A 25,287-nucleotide genomic window follows, 5' to 3' on the forward strand; every position below is an offset into this window, starting at 1 on the left:
AAGAGCATGCAAAAGAAGAAACGTTAGAAGAGATGGCGTTCTCCCACGCAAACGAAAAGTGTCATACAGCTATACTGAGTTTGCCATGGGAGCCCCCACCGATGCTCCAGGACATGCTGCGAGTGTGTGAGCGCAAGGTGTCGTGGCTGGGCCAGCCAGTGAGTCATTCAGGAAGGAAAGATGACATCTGGACTGCTGCTGCTGTAGAAGCTGATTCATCAAATGCTTCATCTGCCCCATACGCACCGGCCCAAAGCAAGCAATCTTTTAAGAAAAATGCAAGCAGGCCGTGTGCGCTGTGTGGAGAAATGAGACACTGGTGTCAACAGTGTCCCATCAAAAGAGACTTTGACAAGTTCAGGAACAGGGAAGGGAATGAGGGAGGTGGGGGGAAAACCTTTAAGAATGAAAAAAAACTATAGAGGGAGCACAGGTCCACCCAGCATGCAGACAAAAATTGGGTGGCCCGAGCCAAGGGAGAGAGAAGGGGAAGAGGGAGAAAGGGAGAACCGAGGGAGGAAAATAACACTCTCTTGTTTTCCTAGCCAGGAAGTTACACTGGCTCCAATTCAGGAGCCAACACCGATTGTGACAAATTTACCTGCCATGACAAATTCACCAGACGTGACACCTTCCGACAAGGACCTAGCCACACCGTCGCTGACAACAACCTCTGTCCACGAGCCTTTCAGGCTTCGCCTGACAGAGTCGTTGCACCTAACTGACCGCGATTGGCATTTTGTTTCAGTCAATTCAAATGAACCAGATACTTGGTCCCAAATTGAAGGGAAGTTTGTAGTCATTAGGGACTGCAAATTCACCCCGCATGAGGTCGAAATTGCTCCGGGTCTCATTATATCGAATCCCGAGCGTTTCGTCCTCTGGCTGCATTGTGTAAACCCACCAGTCTTCCTCCCTAAGGGACAAATAATCGCCCAGGTAATTCCCGTCCTGAGTATACCTGTGGAGGATGACGCCCCTAAAGTGAATGCTGTGAGGGGGATTGGGGAGGACAAGCCTAAAGAAACATGCAGGCTGATAATGGGTGAGGAGACCAAAACCATTAAAAGTCTCCTAGACACTGGAGCATATGTGACAATCTCTCCTGAGAGAATGTGGCCGTTGCATTGGGCATTGCAAAGCGTGCCTGGACAAGTCCAAAGCGTAGGGGGTCTTCAATTGGCAAGACAGTCAAAGAGTGTGGTGCAAATTGAGGGGCCAAAAGGACAGTTGACGAGTCACCGTCCTTTTGTTTTTAATTATCCGGAGCCCTTACTGGAGAGGGACCTCATGGCCCACTGGGGAGTCACCATTAGGATACCTGACTCCCCACAACATTTTCAAGTGACGGTGACTGCAGAGAGCCCCACCCAAAAGCTGAATTGGAGGACTGATGAACCAGTTTAGGTGGAACAGTGGCCGCTTTCTAAACAAAAATTGAAAGTGCTCAATGAGCTCATTGAGGAGAAGCTCAAAAAGGGCAACATTGAGGAGACCACCTCACCGTGGAACTCCCCAGTGTTTGTCATTCAGAAGTCGGATAAAACCCAATGGTGGCTCCTCCATGACCTCTGCCAAATTAATAATGCAATTGAAGATATGGGCTCTCTCCAGCCAGGGATGCCGTCCCCAGCCATGCTCCCAAGAAATTGGAATCTAGCTATAATTGATATTAAAGACTGTTTCTTTCATATTCTCCTACACCCGGATGACGCCCCATGGTTTGCATTCTCGGTACCGACCATCAACCGAGAAGCCCCAAGGAAGAGGTACCATTGGAAAGTTTTACCCCAGGGAATGAAATACAGCTCTGTGATCTGCCAATGGTACATCTCTTCCCTGTTGTCTCCAGTGTGTGCAGCTGCGGACAAGGCCATTATCTATCATTACATGGATTATGTCCTTGTTTGTGCCCCAAATGATGACCTGTTGACCCACACGCTTGACCTGACAGTGACTGCCCCGGTTGCTGTAGGGTTTGAGCTGCAGGAGTCAAGGATTCAACGGATGCCACCATGGAAGTACCTAGGCCTGGAAATCAGTAAGCAGACCGTAGTTCCACAACACTTGACAATAAAAACCAAAATTGAGACACTTGCAGATTTCCACCAACTGTGTGGGGCGTTGAATTGGGTGAGGCCTTGGCTGGGTCTGTCCACAGAAGACCTGGCCCCCCTTTTTAATTGACTGAAAGGGGGAGAGGGGCTGAGTTCCCCCAGGTCTCTCACCCCAGAGGCCCAAAAAGCATTGGAAAGAGTTCAAACAACAATGTCCACCAGGCAGGCAAGCCGTTGTGGCCCTGACTTGCCATTCCGTTTTATCATTCTTGGAAAGTTGTCACACCTCCATGGGGTGATTTTTCAATGGGACAAGGGAAATACCACCTCCCCCAAGAAGGACCAAGGCAAAAAAGATCCTCTTCTCATCATAGAATGGGTCTTTCTTAGCCACCAAAGGTCCAAAAGGATGGCACGGCCACAAGAGCTGGTGGCAAATCTCATCCAGAAGGCCAGGACCCGTCTTCGGGAATTGGCCGGTTCCGATTTCGAATGCACACACATCCCAATTAGACTAAATTCGGGCCAAATTACAAAGGTGATGTTGGAGACCTTGCTTCAGGAAAACGAAGTATTGCAATTTGCGAAACCTCTCGATGCCTTGACTGTTTTTACAGATGCGTCTGGAAGGTCCCACAAGTCAGTGATGACGTGGAAAGACCCTCAAACTCAGCGGTGGGAATCAGATGTTACTGAGGTTGAAGGATTGCCTCAAGTTGCTGAGTTGGCAGTTGTCGTCAGGGCCTTTGAGAGGTTCCCTGTTCTGTTCAATTTGGTAACAGATTCGGCTTATGTAGCAGGAGTAGTGTCCAGAGCAGAACAGTCTGTATTGCAAGAAGTGTCCAACACCGCACTCTTTGAGTTGCTCTCGAAACTTGTCAAGCTGGTTTCCTACCGAGAGCAACCATTCTATGTGATGCACATGAGATCACACATGGATTTGCCGGGGTTCATTGCTGAGGGAAACAGAAAGGCTGACACTTTAGCTGCCCCTGCAGAAATGGCCCCGCTGCCAAACATCTTTGAGCAGGCCAAGATCAGCCACCAACTCTTTCACCAAAATGCACCAGGCCTGGTTCGGCGTTTCAACCTTATCCGAGACCAGGCTAAGGCGATTGTGGCCACCTGCCCTCATTGTCAACAACATGCACTCCCCAGAGTGCGGGACTGAACCCCCGAAGATTAAACAGCTGCGAGGTGTGGCAAACAGATGTCACGCACTTCTCCCAGTTCGAGAGGCAAAAGTACGTGCATGTCTCTTTGGACGCTTTTTCCGGTTCCGTCTATGCCTCTGCCCACACAGGAGAGAAGTCTGGAGATGCGATCAAACACCTGATCCAGGCTTTCTCCTTCCTGGGCATCCCAAAGTCTCTCAAAACCCATAACGGGCCTGTGTACAAATCCAAGGAGTTCCGCAGCTTCCTGCAGCAATGGGGAGTGGAACATAAGAAAGGCATCCCCCATTCCCCGACAGGCCAAGCAATCGTAGAAAGGACTCACAAAGATCTAAAAAGGGTCCTGTGTCAACAACAGGTTCTAAAAGTTGAACCCCCTTCAATTTGGTTAGCCAAGGCCCTGTTCACCATTAATTTCTTGAACTGTTCTTTTGAAGCGCTGAACCCGCCAATTGTCAGCTTTGTGCAGCTCTTCCCTGCTCGCCAGCCTCAAGACACCGACCGGTGGATGGTTGGTCCCACAATCAACGACAGACGTGTGGGTCAACCAGTCGTCTCTATCCACAGCACCATCAAACACGGTTGGCGGTGGCAACAAGAAGATTGAAGACTGGCTGGACGAACTTTTTGAGAGCTGGGGACTTTCTAAATGGGCAGGGTCAAGAATCAAAGCTGGACTTTTAATTTGGATTGTCCTTGTCAGTGTTTTATTTACTCTTATTTTGATTAGACATATAATTGTTTGCCTTATTTCCAACACCACTACACCCTCTCAAGTAAGCCAGGTTTTTGTAGTAATGGCTCCCGCAAATAAGAATGATCCAGAAAGAGTCATTCCATCTGAGGAGGGTGACAATCTAGAAGAAGATTGGTCCATTCCTCTGAAGGAATGGCACTCCGACCAACAATGGGATGAGGACCTGTCCTTCGAGTCTGAGTACCCATCCTCTCAAATGCACTCCATGTCCTTTTAAATAAAAGGAAAGGGGGAGATGTAGTGGTGTGTTTTTGAGTTTATCAGTTTTATGTATGTATTTGTTCCTTGTTTTATATTCTTTTATATAAGTTGTAATGGTTTGCCCCATGTCACCCATGTTCCACCCTTATTGGTTTTACCCTAACCCCAGTTATATGTCAATCATAAGTTATACAGCCCCTGGGTCTTGTCTGTCACTTTGGGGTCTCTCCCAAAAGTCTAGAAAGTTCCAGTAAAGATCCCAAGTGATTGGACAAGACTTCAGCGGTCTCCCCACCCGAGGTATTGATCTGTTACAATGTACGTCATTTACCTGGAGAGCCATACCCCCTTGGTCCCTGATTTGTCCCCAGTTAAACCCATCCCTGAGTTCCTCCCCCCAATAAAAGGTGTTGCATTGGGGGGTTTCCTGCTTTTTTTCCCTCGCCTTTCTTCCCCGCTGCTTTTGCTGAGGAGTGTCTGCTGGGGCAGATACCCTGATGAATAAAGCCAGCAGTTAACCCTGAACAGCCTCCCTCTTTTTTCCTGCTGTCGTTGCTTCACTCCTTCGGGCAAGCAAGAACTCACAGGGATCGGTGAGGTTCATCCTGCTACCAAGCCATACCCTTTACTGTCGAGGTGTCAGGGCTAGCCGAGGCAGAAACAAGACACCTCTTCAAGGATGTATTTTAAATAGTGCTTTAGAACATATTTTAAATTGTATTTTAGAAGATATTTAGTGAATATCAAATGCTGTGTCTGTCATCCTTTGCATACTTTAAAGCACGGCAAGCATCTGGAACCCCTCAATAATAAAAGGACTAACCCAAACACAGCAGGAAAACAGAGCTAAGAATGCAGATAAGGAGAAGAATGCAGACTCTTAGCTGGCAGAAACTGAGTTCTCCCTTGAAAAAGTGCCAAAAGGGCCAAAGATAAAGGTGAAGAGTACACTGAGAAAGATTGTTTCCTTCATCTCATGGAGTGCCCCAGAGACCACCATGACAAACTGAGCATGCTCAGAAGGGCATGGAGTTAATTATCATACGAGGAGAGGATGGGTGGGGCCAGGGAATGAATATGTATGAGGTGGATTGTGCAATTCCATGCATATGTAAGGCCTCAGGGAATAGTAAGGGGGGCAAGCTCTCTGGTGTTTGTGTGTGTCTTTGGTGAAATTGTTCCCCACGCATCTTGACATCGATTAAATACACACCATTCTAACAACTATTGTTTGTTGTGGAGTTCTTTCCACCCCGTTTTGCTGTGGATCCCCATGGGCTGCTGGGGGACAGGCTGCTTCATCATGGTCCTCACCAGGGCCTGCAGAGGAATCTCAGCTCCAGCACCTGGAGCAACTCCTGTCCCTCCTTCTTCACTGATCTTGGTGTCACCATGTTACGGATTTCCTCAGGAAAGGAGGGCATGATGTGTATTTAGATCTTCTTGAACTACCCTAACTAAGGCCTAACTGAGGCCTAACTGAGGCCTGGTTGAGGCCTAGCTGGGGCCCAAGGCCTATGACACAGCAAAAACTTTCTCAGTTGTGGCGTAGTTAGAATTAGGTATTAAGGTGTTTGGGAAAGATAATAGGGTGTTGAAGGTCACTCAATAGAATTGTTAGCATGCAGGTGTAAGCCACCTTAAGGATAAACTAAACAATGTATGTTTACATTCTTTCTTCTCTTGTGTGCCAATGAAAAAGTTGTTACATGTATAAACAATGTAGAATAGTATAAAAGTAGCCGCACTGCACGTAATAAACGGACTTCGTAGAATTAACCATACTGGTCGTAGCTGCGTTTGTCTAGTCTAACCCTCTCTTATCAGGACCCTGTCTTGAATCAATCATGAAGCAGGGGACCTTGGATCATGCCAGAGGGTCACAGAGACCTGATGAAGACTCTCCTGACTTCCTCCCTTGAGACCACTTACCCAATTTGAGACCACCGACCCAATTTGGGACCACTGACCCAAGTCAAGCAAAGAATTGCGCACGCGTGATGGACTAATAGCCTCATTTTAATACTGAACGGGGATGGGAGGTCCTGGGGTTTTGCATATGTACTGTATGTAAGACCTTGGAAAATAAATAGAGGGCAAAGAACCTTGTTCAGGGCGGTCACGCCTTTTGGAAATGACACCCATGCTGCCCGCCGGTGAATAAACATATCACTTTCTAACTTTAATTAGTTAGAGGGTCTTTGTCCATGATCATATCGGTTTAAATGATTCACCCCTACAGGCCAAGCCATTCTTAAATGTGCCCATGGCACTTTAAAATGCATCCTTTAAAAACAAAAAGGGGGAATGTGTGGTGAAACCCCACAAAGTAGAGTGGCTAAAGCTCTGTAGACACTGAATCACCTTACGATACTGCCAAACTCCCAAAACCCTGTTATTTTAAATCATTTTTTGTCATTGCAGTCCTCTAATGATGTCCAGTTGCCCATGCCTAAGGTATTGGTACAAGACTATCATTACGATTCAGGACGGCTCATGTAACGACACGTAGAACTCTGATTTCTTCAGAGAGCTTATAGCAATGTTTATTGAAAGACAGATTCTTTTTATACAGTGTTTTGGTACAATGAATAGGATTGGTCCTTTAGGGCACCACCTTTTTGTAAACATCTGTACCAGTAAACAAATTGGAAAAACACCAGGTGTCAGGAGGAGGCTATCTACAGGGATTGTTTATAGGGATTATTTTGGGTTCCTCCTCACGACTTCCAAGGCCAGACTGAGAGAGTTCTGTCCTTGGTTTTCCCACAGGCTTCAAGATTCTGCCTGGAGCCTAAGAATCCATGTTCTGACCACTGTCAGTTCCCACATGAGACCTCATTACCAATAAGTGGCAAGGTCCTTGGGACCTTGTCACTTGAGGGCGTGAGTATGCTTGTGTTTCTACAGATGCTGGGATTTGATGGGTACCTGCCTGGTGTGTGCACCTGGCTCTACGCTCTGCTCTGGATCACAACCAGGAACACCTCCCTGACGACCCCTCAGATGACGCTGTGGAACAGCTACAATGTTTGAGTATCATTGCTCCATGCATTGAATCAGACATGATTTTGTGCATCTGTGGCGCAACCAGAACAACCCTTTCACACCTGCCTAGTGGGGGTACCTTTGAATGCCACACAACGTATACAAATAACACAAAATGTCAAAATGTGATATTCTTCCCAGAACAATTGTAATACCATGACCCACTGTATGAAGCTATGGGATTTTTGGGATGTGTAACATTGTGCTACTGTGTGCCCCTGAAAGCGACCTGTGCCTCAGGGCCCGGTGAACTCTGATAATGAAGAGCTGAAGAAAAAGGTGAGGAGACAGGGTCCCATTTGGAAATCCAAGTGCAGTTTATTGTCAGCGCGTGCATCGTGGGTACAGCCTAGAATGTGTTAAAGGGATGAGAGCCAAAATGGGGCTCCAGGATTATATAGCAGATAAATGGGGTGGTCCTTGAGGGTCAGGGTCCAGTAGGGATGGGAAAAAATGGTGCAAAGGGGTAAATAAGAACTGGGGGGGACTAATAGGATTACAGGGGTGGAACAATGGGGTCCAAGGGAAGGAAGAACATTCTAGGAAGGGTGCATATATGGTGAACATGGGCTGAACAGGATGACATTAACTTAACAAACCAATAGAACAACAAAACCTAAGAAATATTAACATGTGGCTCCAAAGGCCCATGGGAGGAAGGTTTTTCTCACCCTAATCCAAAATGGTATCTCAGGCCCCTAGGCCTTCATTCAGACATTTTAGGGACTTTATTTGCAGAAGGATGTGTATTTTTTAATTATACACCAGGACGGGACATGTGGGAGTGATATGGAACAGGAAAGCAAAATGTTACCCCTGATAGTTTTCTATACCAAAATGAATCAGTATGGTGTTAAATAATAGGCCAAAATCACTTAAACCCAACCCCGGTGTAGCCTTGCCTAGGAAACTACCAGCAGACTTGTTTCTTATATGTGGAACTTGAGCTTGGCCAGGAATTCCAAGTAAAACAATTGGCAGACCATGTACGATAGGAAAGCTAGTGATGCTGGCCCCTACCAGAAAAATGATATTAAATCACATCCATTTACATAGGCACAAAAGGGAAATAACTACTCTAAGCCCTAACTGTGTTGATGAAGTAAGTCTTTGGAATCCCATGGAATGTTTTTTGCTGCTTTTTATTACCCAGTTTGGCAGCAGCAAAAGACCTTGCTGAATTAAATAAAATGGCTTGTTTTCTAGCAAAAAAAGTAAATTAAACTTCCTTAATTTTGAGTGCTTTAGCTACAGATGTAGATAGTGTATGGCATGCAACCTTGCAGAATTGTGCTGCTATTGATTTTCTTTTATTAGCTCATAGACATGATTGTGAAGAATTTAATGGTGTGTTGTATGGATTTAAATGATCAAACAGAACCCATCCATAAGAGAATACAAGATTTAATGGCAGCCACACAAAAATTTAGAGAGAATATTGGAGGATTTTTTTTAATAGATCACTGGCTGAAAAGGTTAAGTTTATCAAGCTGGGTGAAGAGCCTCATTCAAACTGGGCTTAACATTTTTTGTATTATCATAATTGTTTTGCTCATTGTGCCATGTGTTATCCTGTTTGCAAAGGGCTTTGCAGAAGATGATAAAGACCGCCTTTGTAGTTGAAAAACAAAAAGGGAGAACTGTGATGGCTAACAACTGGCCTGAAGGCCTCACAGACACAAGTGACTTTGACTTGATCAGCTTGTATCCCTGAGAATCAGCTTGCACCTATGAGAAAAGAAGCCTGTACCCATGAGAATCAGCTTCTACCCATGAAAAAAGACTGTAAATATCTTTAAGGAAGCCTTTAGTAAGCACATACATGAGCAACTACTAACCAATGAACTGAGTAGCAAAAAGTTACTAATCAATTACAATTAAACATATGAGCTGTGAACAATAAAGATTGTCAGAGTCCAGGACATCCCCTTGGATGACCTGGTACCCGAGGAAGGGAATTTGAGCCCTGGACAAACCACTAGGATGTGAAAACAGTAGCTTAGCACAGTAGAAGATGAAAAATTCAGTAGTTTTAGGGTTCATAGAATAGAGGTAAATGGAGGACAAAATGGTGGAATTAGAGTGGTACCTCGTGTTCCTTTCCTTCTTCCTTATCCTCCATCTTCTGAGGTGGTGATGACACAAGGTAGTTAGAGTGGATTGGGTCAAAGTAGAAATGACCCTTTTAGTGTGAGCACTAGGTATTGCTATAAAATTGTAAATAACTGAAACATAGTTATCTGTATAAATGTAAGGTGACGCCCCATTGGTGGGCAGTCGCCTCATGTCTCAGCCGCTGTCCAGACCTCATCTGAGAGCAGAGAAAATTCAGAGATATCAATTAATAAACAACACGAGAAACCTGAAAACAAGGCCTTGAAGACTCCGCTTTTTTCTTGCGATGCGACTCAGGGCTTTTAGAGGGCCAAGGACTTTAAACAACCTAAATCTCGGGTGAGGAAATCCTCCCTGAGAAAAGATCACTATTTTTTGCATGAAGAAAAGGTGTCTTGACCATCTCCACAGCAACAACCAATCACCTTCTTATTTTCCATGTGCCTTAGCACAGTTTCCAGGAGGATCTGCTTCATGATCTTGCTAAACACTGAGGTAACACTGACCAGTCTGAAGTTCCCTGGCTCTTCCTTATTTCCCTTTTTAAGAACAGGGGTTATGTTTCCCCTTTTCCAGTCAGTGGGGACTTCACTGGTCAGCCACAACTTCTCAAATATGATGGATAGTTGTTACCCCTGCCCTTAGAGGGGCAACACGTTGCGACGTGGTGTGGACCCTCACAGAGGACAGCAGGCAGCAGCAGGGTCAAACATGGAAGGCTCTTTATTATCTGACTCCAATAGCTTATATACATTTTGTACAGAGGGCCAAGATAGGCCCAAGGAGGTTACAACCTCCTGACTCCATTGGTCACTATGACCATCAGTCAAGTTCTCCTCTCAGAGAACAACTATGCAAAATATACAGATAAGTTCCAAGAATACAATATTGTTTACATGAAACAGCATGAGAAAGCTGCTGCAAAGGTTCAAACACTTGAAAGCAAGAAATGCAGGGGTGACAGATAGTGACTTAGCCATTTCCTCTGACAGTGCCCTCAGGACCCGTGGATGTATCTCATTGGGTCCCATGGACTTGTGCACCTTCAGTTTCCTTAGATGTTCTCAGACATGGTCGTCCTACAGCAGGTGGTTCTTCATTCTCCCAGTCCCTGCCTTCACCTTCTGCTACTTGGGCAGCTAGGCTGGAGCACTTGCTGGTGAAAAGTGAGGCAAAAAAAGTAGTTGAGTACCTCAGCCTTCTCCATGCCATGTGTAACCAGGTCTCCTGTATCCTTCCTGAGAGGACCCATATTTTCCCTACTCTTTCCTTTATTGCCAACATACCTATAGAAGCTTCTTTTTTGTACTCTTGGACATCATCTCTTAAGAAACAAGGCTTTTCTAGGTAGCAAAAGATGTTAGGAAAAAATAATTCATCCACATAGTTCCCAGCACTGGAGGATCATCAGCATCCCTGTACAACATGTACATCCCATGTACAGCATAGTTGTATGGTGATGGAGAAAAAATGCGCTTGTGATCAGCCATATGATCATTTTTAAACATTTATATATGTGATGGCTTTGGCTGGGGTAGTGTGGTGGTACATCCTCCTCCCTTTTTTCAGGCTGCACTATGCTCTGAGAAATGCTCGTTAGACCTCTGCCTTGACAAACAGCCCCTGGGCTGAGCTCCTCTTAAACTTATCAGGAACACTGTCTGCTCCCAGGAACTGGTGCTGTCTTAACAAGCTCCTGCTTCTTCTTCTTTTTTTTTTTTTTTTTTTTTTTTTTTTTTTTTTGTAAATAAACAGCCTTGGAAACTTTCTTTTTGCGTGAATAGCATAACATTCTTGTTTTCACACTTTCAAAGAAAGTTTCTGACCCAATGTGCAGGCAGGATGAAACATTGTTATTACTAAAGTCCATCTCTTGTGGTCCTATAAGCAGTGGTCCAAAATGAGATCCTTTGAGCTCTCCTGGGCTGCAGCAGCTGTCACCAGCAACCTCCCTCTTCTGGGGCCTCTCAGGGACCACAGACTCTCCCATTTGCTGTACTCAGAGGATCCCTGAACAACGACAGATCCTGGGCTGATACCCCAACTCCATGAGGCTCCACCCTTTGCCCACTGAGAAGATGCAAAGGCATCTGAAGTAAATATTTCACTGAGTTCAGGGGGAATTTTCCACAGGTACATTGTACAGACACTTTATGTCTGTGTGAATGTATGTGTGAATATGCTATAGCAAATGTGGGAGGAATGCTGCTCTCTTGGATTCTTAAGTACTTTAGATTTTTAAGTAAATTAGGCCTGCAAGTAAGTTACTTTCATGGCACAGTAAGCCCCATATGAATCCTTTGCTAAATTGTTAAGTTATGTGTTGTAAGTTTAAGTACTATTAAGTTTAAATACTGTTGTGTTGTTCCTTTGCTAAATTAAGTGTTGCTAAATTTAAGTACTGATAAGTTAAGTGCTATTGGGCCTTTAAGCTGTATTTCTTTTCAACCTTACCCTTTCTATCCTTTTGTCTCACATGCACCGCCCACCTCCACATAGATAGTTTTTGGTTTATTTCCATTTGGATCAATTGATTCTGGATTTTTGTTTGTTGCTTTTCCTCGGTGTGCTTTAACCATCTAGTAAGTAGCAGAGTGAACCTTGCCAATAAACTTTGCCGTGCTGTCGCTTTTATATTAAATCTAGTTTTACTGATACCTTTGCCGGTGCTTCTTTAAGTGATCATAAAACACTTGTTTGTAACAGGTAGAGTTAATTTTCTTCCTAGTACCTAGTATGGGGCTGTGTTTTGGATTTGTGCTGAAAACAACATTGATAATACAGAGATATTTAAACTATTGTTGAGCAGTGCTTATGCAGAGTCAAGGCCTTCACAGAATCACAGAATTACCTAGGTTGGAAAAGACCTTTGAGATCAAGTCCAACCTATGACCTAACACCACCTTATCAACTAGACCATGGCACTAAGTGCCACATCCAGTCTTTTCTTAAACACCTCCATGGATGGTGACTCCACCACCTCCCCAGGCAGCCCATTCTGATGCCCAATCACTTTCAGTGAAGAACTTTTTCCTAATGTACAGCCTAAACTTCCCCTGCCGCAGCTTAAGACTGCATCCTCTTGTCCTTTCTCTGACTGCCTGGGAGAAGAGACCGACCCCCAACTGGCTATAACTTTCTTTCAGGTAGTTGTAGAGAGTGATAAGGTCTCTCGAGTCTCCTCTTCTCCAGGCTAAACAATCCCAGCTCCCTCAGCCACTCGTCATAGGGCATGTATTCTAGACCCTTCACCAGCCTTGCTGCTCTTCTCTGCATGCGTTCAAGCATCTCAGCATCCTTCCTAAATTGGGAGTCCCAGAACTGGACACAGTACTCAAAAGTGCGGCCTAACCAGTGCTGAGTACAGGGGAAGAATCACTTCCCCAGTCCTGCTGGCCATACTATTCTTGATACAGGCCAAGATGCCATTTGCCTTCTTGGCCACCTGGGCACACTGCTGGCACATGTTCAGTTGGCTGTCAACCAGCACCCCCAGGTCCCTTTCTGCCTGGCTGCTGTCCAGCCACTCGGTCTCCAGCCTGCTGCATGGGGTTGTTGTGGCCAAAGTGCAGGACCCAGCACATGGTCTTGATAACCTCATATTGTTGGATTCAATCCATTTATCCAGCCTGTCCAGGTCCCTCTGCAGAGCCCTCCTACCCTCCAACAGATTGCCACTTGCACCCAGCTTGATGTGTTCTGCAAATGTGTTGATGGTGGACTCAATCTCCTCATCCATATCATCAATGAAAATATTAAATAGGACAGGCCCCAACACTGATCCCTGGGGGACGCCACTAGTGAATAGCCACCAACTGGATGCAGTGCCATTCATAACCACTCTCTGGGCCTGGCCCTCCAGCCAGTTCTTGACTTAGCAAAGAGTATACCTGGGCTGCCAGCTTTTCTAGGAGTATACTGTGGGAGACAGTATCAAAGGCTTTGCTGAAGTCCAGGTAGACAACATCCACAGCCTTCCCCACATTCACCAGGTGGGTCACCTGGTCATAAAAGGAGATCAGGTTGGTCAGGCAGGCCCTGCCCCTCCTAAGTCCATGATGGCTGGGTCTGATCCCTTGGCCGCCCTGTAGGTGCTGTGTGATCACATTCAAGATGATCTGTTCCATAATCTTGCTGGGCATCTAGGTCAGGATGACAGGCCTGTAGTTTCCCGGATCCTCCTTTTGGCACTTCTTGTGGATGGGCATCACATTGGCCAGCTTCCAGGCATCTGGGACCTCCCCAGTGAGCCAGGACTGATGATAAATGATGGAAAGCAGCTTGACGAGCTCTCCTGCCAGCTCCCTCATTACCCTAGGATGGATCCCAACTGGTCCCATAGACTTGTGAGCATCTAAGTGGCTTAGCAGGTCTCTAATTGCTTCCTCCTGGATTACAGGGGGACTATTCTGCTCCTCGTCCCCATCTACCAGCTCAAGAGGCCAGTTGTCCAGAGGATGACCTGTCTTACTGTTGAAAACTGAGGCAAAGATGGTGTTAAGTACTTCAGCCTTTTCCTCATCTTTAGTTACTATATTCCCCCCCACATCCAATAAAGAATGTAAGCTGTCCTTGCTTCTCCTTTTGCTATTAATGTGTTTATAAAAACACTTTTTATTATCCTTCACAGAATTGGCCAGATTAAGTTCTAATTGGGCTTTTGACTTTTTAATTTTCTTCCTACATGACCTAGCGGCATCCTTAAACATTTCCTGAGTTACCTGCTCCTCTTTCCAAAGGTGATACACCCTCTTTTTTTCCCTTAGTTCCTTCAAAAGCTCCTTGCCCATCCAGGCCGGTCGTCTTCTCTGTTGGCTCATCTTTTGGCACATAGGGACAGTCTGCTCCTGTGCCCTCAAGATTTCTTTCTTGAAGTATGTCATCCTTCCTGGACTCCTTTGTTTTTAAGGGCTGTTTCCCAAGGTACTCTCAAAATCAGTCTCTTGAATAGGCTGAAGTTTGCCCTCCAGAAGTCCAGAGTGGAAGTTTTGTTCATGCCCCTCCTTATTTCACCAAATACAAGAACTCTATTATTTTGTGGTCACTGTACCCCAGATGGCATCTGACCAGCACATCTCCCACCAGCCCTTCTCTGTGAACAGCAGGTCTAGCGGATCCTCACCCCTGGTAGGCTCACTCACCAGCTGCGACAAGAAGCTGTCCTCCATACACTCCAAGAACCTCCTAGACTGCCTCTTCTCTGCTGTATTGAGTTCCCAGCAGATATCTGGCAGGTTAAAGTCACCTACAAGAACAAGGGCTGGCGATCTTGAAACATCCTCCAGCTGCTTATAGAATAATTCATCCACCTCTTCATCCTGGTTGAGTGGTCTATAATAGAGTCCCACCAGGATATTGGCCTTGGTGGCCTTCCCTGTGATTCTTACCTGTAGGCACTCAACCTTATCATCATTAATCTCAAGTTCTATAGCGTCAAGAGCCTCCCTAATATACAGAGCCACCCCTTCACCTCTTCTACCTCTCCTGTCTCTTCTGAAGAGCTTGTAGCCACCCATTGCAGTGCTCCAGTCATGCGAATCATCCCACCACATTTCCTTGATGGCGACTGTCATAGCTTTCCTGTGGTACAATGGCTTCCAGCTCCTCTAGTTTGTTGCCCATGCTGCATGAATTAGTGTACATGCACTTCAGCTGGGCTGCTGATTTCACCCCTGACTCTGGCTTACCACCCTTGGGCTCTTCTCTGGAGAGCCTGGTTTCATTCCCTCTCCCAGCAAAAAGCTGTTAGACAAACATTCCTAATAACAATTTTGAGTCAAAATTGGGAATTTTTTCACCATAAATATGTTCAAAGAAACAACAATTTTCAGGCATTTATATACACTATAATATCCAAGGTTTTTTTTTATAGACACTCCCAAAAGTCTGCCCAATTTATTGCATCATGGTATAGATGTTTTGGTTTTTTAAATTATTACCAGAACATCTCATCTATCTTTGTTTAATGGATAACCCAAGTTTTATTCAGCTAAACAGTGCTATATTAAATTTGCTGTCCTGGTTAGACAATTCCTATTAAGTTTTCTGGGGTGTACAAGACTATGAAATGGCTCCCTTACTACACCTGCAATGTATTAATCAAGTTTTCTGGGGTGTATCGGCCTTTAACTCCTTAATTCTCACAATATCTTTCTTGTTCTATAACATCTAATTCATCTCTATTTATATGACAACCATTAAACAATTCTTTATTGAATGTTGTTCTTCAACTATTGATTAAGTTCCTTTCTGCGGGTGCAGTGAAGTAATTTCTCAGGGCTTTCTAGTGACACTCAGCCAACATAAATTTAAATCAAAACCAGCTAAAATAACACTGTCGAACATTCCTTAACTAATTAAACATTTCATTACAAATTTTTTAAAGAATCACAAGACTCCTGGCTAAGATATAACTTGCTGTCAATGGGCTAGAATCCTTTTGCCCTTGTTAGATAGATGGAGCCCATCTGAGTCTCACAGGCCAGGTGCCATAAAAGTTGCCCCATGGTCAAAGAACCCAAAATTCTGCTGATGGCACCAGCCCTTAAGCCATTCATTGATAACATGGGTTTTCCTGTTCCTTTCATCATTCATCCCTGCTACTGAAGGAACTGAGCAGAACACCACCTATGCTCCTGCCCCATTAACCAATTGACCCAGAGCCATGAAGTCCTTTTTAATTACCTTGGTGCCCTTCTTGTCAACCTCGTCACTGTCGGCCTGGACAACCAGCATTGGGTAATAATCAGAGGGCTGAATTAGTTCAGGGAGTCTTCTGGCGGCGTCTGTGCTCTGTCCCTGGCTTTCGTCGGGGAGGAGGTGCGGACAGGAGAGGGAGAGTGGGACCTGGGCCGATTAAGTTTTAACACGGTTGCAGGGACCGTCTCCGCGGTTGCTTCACAGGTTACCTCGCTTCCCTCCTCTTTTTTAATCATGTCCATGACCGCCCTCCAAGCAGGGAGCAGGCGAAGCTCTGGCTTGTGACCAGGCAGCGTAGCCAGGTCATAGAGTTTTACACTGATTTTGTCCCAGTAGCAGAGAGTAAAAATAGAAGAAAGGGTGGTGTCAGGAAATATACATGACACCCATCGTAGAAGTGACTTAAGGTCCCTCTTAGGGATGGGGGATCCATGCTTGCTCAGAAGGCGCAGCAGGGTTTCATAGACGTCTCTCTCGGTGGACATTCCCTGCCCCATATTTTAGTTGCCCTGGCTCACCTGTCACGTCGCAGCGTACAGAGATTGTGGGCCCAAATGCGGTTCTTTCACCATCACGATCAGTTCCAGGCGTGTTGCTGATTGCCGTCAGATAACAGTTCTTCTCTCCTCACACGGAGCGTCAATTATCGGCGATTGAAGGAGAGACAGGGAGACTGACCATGATCAGAATCCGATTTTACTCAGGTTTTCCAAGAACTTATATACCATTTCAGTAAGGTTAATAATTTCTACTACAATAATTAGGTTAAAAGATCATACAAACAACTCATACATTTTTCAACATCTTCATTGTAGGGGGGTTAAATGAATCTTCTTCCTTAAGCAGGTTTCTAATCTCATCTTCTCATAAGCTCAAAGTTCTGTTTGTCCTCGCCAGGGCATCCTAGTCACCAGACTAGATATGCTAATTAAGTCTGTCTCACTCTTGTGAATCCCCACAGGTTCTGTCATGGGTTGAAACAGTATTTCCCTGCTAGGACCTTAGGATTCTCTGGAAAGGACAGGGATCTATGAGGGGGGCAGGTTTTGGACTGACATGCAGTTCTGACCACTCAGAAAACGGAAGGCGACTTTTGGTAATACCCATATAAAAGCTGAAGCTGGGTTTGAGACTTCCTCTTTCCCTGCCATCCGGCGAGCAGGTAACACGTGGGCTGGATGAAGAGAGCCCAGTTTAGGCCCTGGCTGCCCCCAGGGTGGCCGGGACCCGGCTGGGCCTCCTGGAGCCGCCGCCTGCAGAGGAGGCAGGGCTGCAGTTCGGCTGAGCCAGCGAGCTGCGTGTCTGGGGCCGCAGCAGAGATTGGGGCTGGGCTGTGGCAGAGCCGTGCCCCAATCTTCTGGCTGCTGGTGCCCCTGGCCCGAGGGGAGGATGGGATTCGTGCCCCACCCTACGCTGGGCCTCGAAGAACAGCTGCGAGCAGCTCATGCCATCAGATCGAGGAGTGGAAGACAAGGTATCCATCAGTTCCCCTACCGGCATGGCTTTGAAACATTTGCAGCTGCCCCGGCAGTGATCACATGGCCGCCGTAGGCCTGGGCAAGCTTTAACTCTTTCCTGACAGAAATTGAAACTTTAAACTCTAACCCTTCTCAGAGATGACAGCAAAGGCCAAATTGGAGACATGTAAAGGGACAATATGGAGATCTCAAAGCCAATAAAGGAAGAGTGACTTTTTAAGTGGTAAAGATGACAAGTTGCCTTGGTTCTAGGCTGAAAATCTCATATGGATTATGGTAACAGGATAATCTTTTAAATCATAGACAATATAAATTGGGGAAATGATTTGTGGATTTGAGCAGAGGTATCTGTGATGAACTGAGTGAATATTGAATTAGCAGCTACGATTTTTGTGACCCCCATGAGAGGTTGAACAGAGAAAGATGAGAAGAAGCCCTCTGCCAGTGAAGAAGTGAGAAGACCATTTCTGTTCCCTGAGTTGAAAAAGATCCTTTGTTTTTTTGAAACAGCTCATTCTTAAAAAGTGCCACCACAATCTGTGAGTCTACGGCCCATATGTAGTCATGGGTAAGGCTATGTGATATGGGAAGTTCCACAACTGCAGAAGTCCTCCAGGTGGGCTGCTTTTGTGTGAGTTGGAAGCCACAAGCAGGCTGTTTCTCTTGTGGAAAGTTACCAAACAGGAGTGACTTCTCTCTCTCAAAGTCTGAATAAAAGACTGTTTTATAAGTGATACTGACCAGGAGTTCTGAGTTTTGCCTCTTTACATTGTTTGTAGAAAATGAACAGTTTGTAGTGGGAGAAAGGGTTGGTTCTAGAAATTGTGGGGTTTTTTGTTTTTTTTTTTTTTTTTCTTTACTTATTTTCTTGTAGGGGTGCTGGAATTGTTTTTAGGTTTTTAGTCAGAAGTTCAGTGTGGTTTGGACTTTAACTCTAGCCAGGTAAAGCTCCTGTCTTAGAATGGTTCTTATCAGAAGTTGATAAGAGTTTCCAAGACAACCTAATCCTCTGCCTGGAGTTTCGGTCATCCCATTGTCTTTCTCCCGCATCTCAATGCATCTCCTCTCCCCGCCCATCATCTCCCAGGCCCGAAACCTGCTGAGAGGTGTCGGACAGTGATTGGTGGATCTCCCAGGACCCCACCCCAATTAACCTGATTTGTTAATGTTGTGTATTGCATTTGGCATTAGCCACCTTGCTTTGTTTTCATTGGTCTTGTAACTTGTGCCCACCCCTGAGATTTCTGTTGAACAAAAACCCCTTGCAAACCAGGCCCTGGGTCACTCTCCTGAGGCACAGGCCTGGGACCAGGGACTGCCCCTGTGATTCCCGAATAAAACCTTCTTCCTGAGCCTTAAGAGTGTCCCCTCCTTCAAACCACGGCCGTGACAGCCAAGGCAAAGGTACTGCGGAGCCAACACCCACACAAAGGTACTGTTGGGGCGTATCAGAGCTAGCAGGGTGGTCCAGCCAACCGCTGGACTGGCCTGAGAGACAGATACGCGAAGCAACATTTTCTTCTCTTTGTGTATGTTAATAAAATCTGGGGTTTTTTACTTCTAAGTTGAGCCTGCTTTTGCCTTTTTCTCCCAAAATCCTATCTCAGTTGGCAAATAAATTTGGCAAATGTAAAACCACCACAGGATCCTTAGGTGCACAATTTGCCAGATGGAAAATGCCAAAGATGCACACCCAGCATAATATGTATACAATTTTATAGGTTTTGCAAATTAGCACATCTGACAAGAATCCCCAATTAGAGACATACGTAGTGAGATAATCCCCCCCCAGTTAAACTGTTTTCTAAATCCTCCCCCCTTGGACAGGAACTAAAATCTGTTTATGAAAATGTGTCTCAAAGAGCTGGTTTCAACCTCGGCTCCCATGAAGAATCAAGATAGGATAGGAGCCTTGGAACCCCCGCTTGGAGCCTCTGGAATGTTTTTTGTCATTCTGTCTATCAGGTTAGGAAAAAGTACTGGAATTACCTATCAATACAATAATATGCTATAGAGCTACAAATATATGTGTAAAGAATATAAAGAAAATATATACAAGAAAAATGGCAAAAAATCAATTCAGCATCAATATCCCATACCTAGGCCCAAGGGAGGAAGCAGACTTCCCTGTGGAATGGGTCCGGTAAACATACAGGGCCCCCTGTTCCCCTCAGAAGGGAGTCACCTACTACAATTACCCTTCTTTTCTTCTTAATACTAGAGGTTGTGATCCATCTGACAGATGAAGTGCAACTGTGAGACTCTCCAGACAGATTATTTGTGGGCATACAGTTTGTGCTGATTTGGAATGGGGCTGCAGCCGAGCCTCGTCCCTAATGGGCTACAACTGTCAGACAGGTGAACAGTATTGAAGGTAAAGAAACATGGAATGCTGAGGTGTACTGACCAATCACAGAAGGGTAGAGAGGGCATACAGGTGGAATGCATGTAAGATGAAGAGTATAAAAGGTTGTACTGGAAAACAATAAAGTGCTGATGCTTGAAGCCTTCTTTGGTGCCAGTCGTACCTCCACTGTCATCTGGTGACCCCAACATAATCCTGAGGTGAATCAGGCAGACGATGAAGACAGTGGAGCCCAGCTGAACTGAGCAGACTAAGAGCCTAGGGAGCAGGCTAACTAAAAGCCTGCAGAACTGAGCCAGGCAAGAGCCTGAAGAACTGAGTGAACGACTTTCAAACAAACGCACCACCCCCAGGTGAGAAGTTGGGAACTTAGGAATGGGGGCTCAGATATCAGCAGAGGAGGAATGCATATTGGACACTGCTGCGAATTCTACAGAGGAAAGGTAAAGGGGGTGAGGAGAGGGCGCTACGCATTTTGTTTGTTTGATGTGGACGAAATGGAGTGAGTATGAACTCATAGACTGCCTTCATTGTTGAAACATGGGAAGAGCAGGGCACACACTGTGGAACACAGCTACATTGGGGGATGAGACAGATTCAGGGTCGCTTACAATGTGGCGTTTAGTTTGGAACACTTGTTTGCAAATACAAGCATATAGAGCAGCAGCAGTCGCCACCGTTGCTGACTTATTTAAATATGGATATTGATCTAATATTGATACCCAGCTGTGACGGACAAAATACTCTCTAACAGTTTAGAGTTAGAAAGTGTTTGCTTAATGCGACGCCAGGCGGTGTATTGGATCACTCCCTAATGCACACTGCAAAATTACAAGCGTATACAGAGTCTTTTTATTTACAGAAGTGTTGAATACCCAAAATACAAATACATATTCATAACCCTGATACTTCCCATTCTCTGTTTCGTATGGTAATTAGCTAAAAAGCTATTAAGCATGCGTAGTTTGTTCCTTGAAACGGGTCGATGGTCTCTTTTATGGACAGGGGTCATAAAAGGAAGAAGGAAAATGAGTCTTCCTTGTTCTAAACTTTCAACCTTTTCAGTGGGTAACAAGACAAATTATATCTGGGTGAATTCCAGCTCCCTAATTCATGACTGGTGAATGGGTTTCTGAATGCGAAAAATTTGGAATTGTTTTATGTTCCTTAGATCTACTTATCAGTTTCTCTGCTTCTCATTATAAACACAGCTAAATCAACATAAAAATTGTTGGAGTCCAGGGCATCCCTCTGGGCGCCCTGGAAAGTCACAGACCTCGGTAGAGAGGCCTGGGACCCGAGAAAGAGGGTCTGGGGTCTGTGCAGGGGGGTTTGCCTGGCACAGAGCCCAGGAAGACACAATCTTTGATTTTGGTCCATGAGAAAAACATCCAACAGAGAGAGGAATTGCAAGTCATAAACATGTGACAGACAGTAGTGGAGTTTATCATCGTGTAGAAGATTTTGTAGTTTTGGATTTTTAGAATGTAGATGCAAAGGGACAAGATAGAGATTTTAGGGCGGTGCCCTGGGTTCTTCTTCTTCTCCCTTGGCATCCATCTTCTGCAGTGACGTGGGCACAAAGTAGTTTCAGTGGATTGGATCAGAGTAGAAATGACCCAGTTAGTATAGGTGATAGACGTTGGCACAGAATTGTAAATAATGGGTACGTAGTTATCTGTATAAGAGGTAGCGACCTCCCATCACACGGGGGGAGTCACCTCGTGTCCAGGCTGCTGTGAACATCTTGGCTGGACACAGGGGAGTCACATCGCGTCCGAGCTGCTGTGAACATCTTGGCTGGACACCGAGAATTGTAAGATAAGAACCAATTAAACCTGAGAAAAAATGACAAGCAATTAATTATGTAGGTCTGAGATAACTATCCCAGATCTGGTTTCTTTCATCTAACCATCTTTCATCCTAATTATTTTTTAGCAGAGCAATTAATTCAATCAAAGCTTATCTTCAACTACAATCTTAACTTTTCTAAAATTCTTAATTCTTTAGAATTAATGTCTCATTGCCACCGCATGTCCAGTTCCGGTCGTAGCTGCCGCTCTAGCAGTCGACTCCCTCACTGCAGCCGTGTCCCCTTTGTCTCCTCCTCCCTCCGCGACTACTCCTTTTTTGAAGGGTCCTATCCTGATGGTATTGCCCGAGAATTGCGCTCTTCCCCCAGACAGCGATGACAAAATTCCAAGGTCTCAGGAAGCAGCACCAGCCCAGCCCGGCCATAGCAGAGCCGTTGTGACCCTACCACCCATGCAAGCATGGCAGCCTGAAGAGGTTTGGGGCAACAGCCGGGAGGCTGTGCGGGTTGCTGAGAAAGGGCTGCTGGCTGCTGTGGCTTCCCTTGAGAAGCAGCCACCTCTGCCGCTACACGGGTGGCACAGAACTGCCGCAGGCAGAGCTGAGGCTGCCGAGCCCCAGGAAGAATTGGCGGGGTTGTACCAGCAACATCAAATGGCTCCTGTCTGTGCTCTGCAGCCAGCAGGACACTGTGGCAGAGGCTGCACAGAGGCTGCAGACAGGCAAGTGCAGTCCCTACAGGCAAAAGCCAATGGTGCATCCCATTCACAACCAGAGCATGTTTTGATCGATTCATCAGGGCCAGCAGAGTTAAATGAAGCAAGATGTCCATCAACCACCCCTCCACTGCAAGATATACTTACACCAGAAACAGTGGCTGCTCTGGTAAGAGGGGTCGATCCAAAAATTTTTGGGGCAAAATTGTATGAACAAGCATGGGTGGAGGGGGAGTTAGACTTGACAAATCAGATTCTAGCATGTCCTGTGATCCGAAATAATGGTGGCAGCCCAGATGGGTGAGAACGTTTTCATTGGAGTGTAATCAAAGACTCAAGAAACATGGTGATGCAGCATGGGTTTATGTCTCATTTCACTCAGTCTATGCTGCGAGGTATCTTTACTAATGAGTTAAGCCCCTTTGATTGTTGGCAGATAGCACAGACTTGCTCCTCCTCGACTCAGATATTAAGTTTTGAGTCGCAGATGAGACAGTTAGTGAATGAGGTCTCCTTAAGTAATTTAGAACATTCTCAGGATGACCCTCGCTTTGGAGTGGGTCCAGCCCAGCTCATGGGGGACCCTCTGAGTAACACCCCACAGCTCCAAGCCAGACTGCACCCCTTAGTGCTACAGCAAGGAAAAGAGCTCGCATTTCTCGCGATGCAGAATATACCTGATATAGGGGCTCCTCGTCAGTCATGGACAACTGTTGCAGTGTGCATTTTGGGGTTTTCTAAAGTTCTGTATGTATTGTTATTAGTTTTGTAATGGTTTATCCCTTCACCCCCCCATCCCCAATTCCCTGTGGTCTTTCCTGGTGATGGATCTTTTCAATCACTGCAACCACACCCTAAAGCCTGAGAGTTCTGGTGGGGCTTCAGGGTGACTCAGCCAGGTATCAAGTTCCCCACTCTCCTTTCTGTCCATAGATGGCCCTGCCAATTATCCCCTGTTCTTGGCCACTCCCTCACATCCCCAGGATTGGTTCTAGGTATCTCCTTGCCCGGGAGACACTTCTGGTACTTAATGGGCAACCTAAACCCCTGAGATCACTCCTCACGTGGGCTTTGGGGTTGAATAAACTTATCTGTTTTCCACATGAGAGTCCTCCTTCTTCCATGCTGTAACCACTTTTCAGTCTGAGGTTCAGACCCACCAAACATCAAAGGTACAAGGCTGTACCCTTCATATTCTGACCGGTGAGAGAGCTAGCCGGTAAAGCTTGCACCAGACACCAGAATAGACAAGGATTAAGCAGAAGCCTAGTGAGCCAAATATCACGTTTATAGATCGTCTTAGGGAGGTGATTGAGAAACAAATCGATAACATGGCAGCCCAAGAAACTGTTTCTGCAATTAGCTAAAGATAATGGGAATGCAGAGTGTAAACAAGTCTTATTGGCGCTGCAGAATCCTACGCTGGTAGATATGATTGAGGCTAGCAGAAAAGTTGGGACAACACAATATCATGTGGAGCAGCTTACAAAACAGGTCACTGTAGCTGTGCAAATCTCCAAAAGTTGTTTTCGATGTGGTCGAAGAGGGCATTTCAGGAGAAATTGCCCTAATCAGCCTGGTGGTTTTTCAGTGCTGTGGAACTGCAGGCAATGTCCTGTCGGGCCATGTGTACACTGTGGCAGACCGGGACACTATGCCAAACAGTGCTATTCTAAATTTGATAGCAAGAGATGAGTGCTTCCACCCAGGGGGCTGCTGGGAGCTGGGAATACGTCCAGCTACCCCTTCCAGGCTTATGTGATGCACTCAGTGCCAGAACCAAGGGAAGTGCCAGAGTGGATGTCCTCATACCTGTCTCAGTCACCATAGGCAACACCAAGGTACATGAAATACCATTAGATGCTTTTGGACCTTTGGGATACGAGTTGAGTGCATTACTGGTGGGATGTTCAAGTGTTCCTTTGCAAGAACTGTTTGTGTTACCTGGAGTTATTGATGTGGACTATCTTGGGCAGATTTGTGCCATGGTGTGAATGCTTGTATTGTTCAATTGCTGTATATATATATGCCTATATAGATACATAATTTGGCAGGTGAATAATATAAGGAAGGAAATAAGTCACAGGATATTCCTAATTTCTTTTTCATTACATTATTTTTGTAAAATGTTTATTTACAAAAGGTGGTTTGCACGCATGCACTGATCCAAAGCATCTTGACTAAACCCTAGATCTCAGTTGAAGGTGAGAGGAATCAGGGATTTCAGAGTCACTATAATGCATTTGTAAAGATCTGGTGTTAGCAAGAGGTGCAGTTAGATTAATTGGTCTCTTAAAAATGGACAGAAATAGGTCACTGGAGTCAATAGGAAAACAGGGAAAAGTATAAAGAATAATAAGAAAGCTGTGGTGTCTCAATATGAAGTCCCTCTTGCAGATACCATTTGTGATGCAATTACCTAGTGCAGAATCTGTTGAAAGAGAGGCTGGAGAGTTTGTATCTACAGGCACCCCCAAGGTCTTTGGACCTAAATGGTCACTGACTCTAGACCTAATAGGAAGTGTTGTTTAAAACTTGTACAAGGTTCTTCCCTGCCCCACCTCCCCTGCAAGTGACTGTTGTGGTATGATTGACACTGGAGGTAATGTCACTATTATTTCGAAGACACAGTGGCCTTTTACTTGGCCCACAGTAATTTCTGTAGCAGTGGCAGGAGTTGGAGGAACAACTGACAGTTGCCAAGGTCTAGTATCTGTGAGTCTTGTTAATCCTGATGGGCAGGTAGCTATGATCTGTCCTTATGTGCTGTCAGTACCTTTAGATTTGAGGGGACGTGATTGTTTGACTCCATGATACAGCACCATGCTCCAAGTATTTGGGAATGAAGATCTTAAACAGTTCAA

This window comes from Zosterops lateralis, assembly GCF_965231275.1.
Source record: "Zosterops lateralis genome assembly, chromosome: W".
Taxonomy (NCBI): Eukaryota; Metazoa; Chordata; class Aves; order Passeriformes; family Zosteropidae; genus Zosterops; species Zosterops lateralis.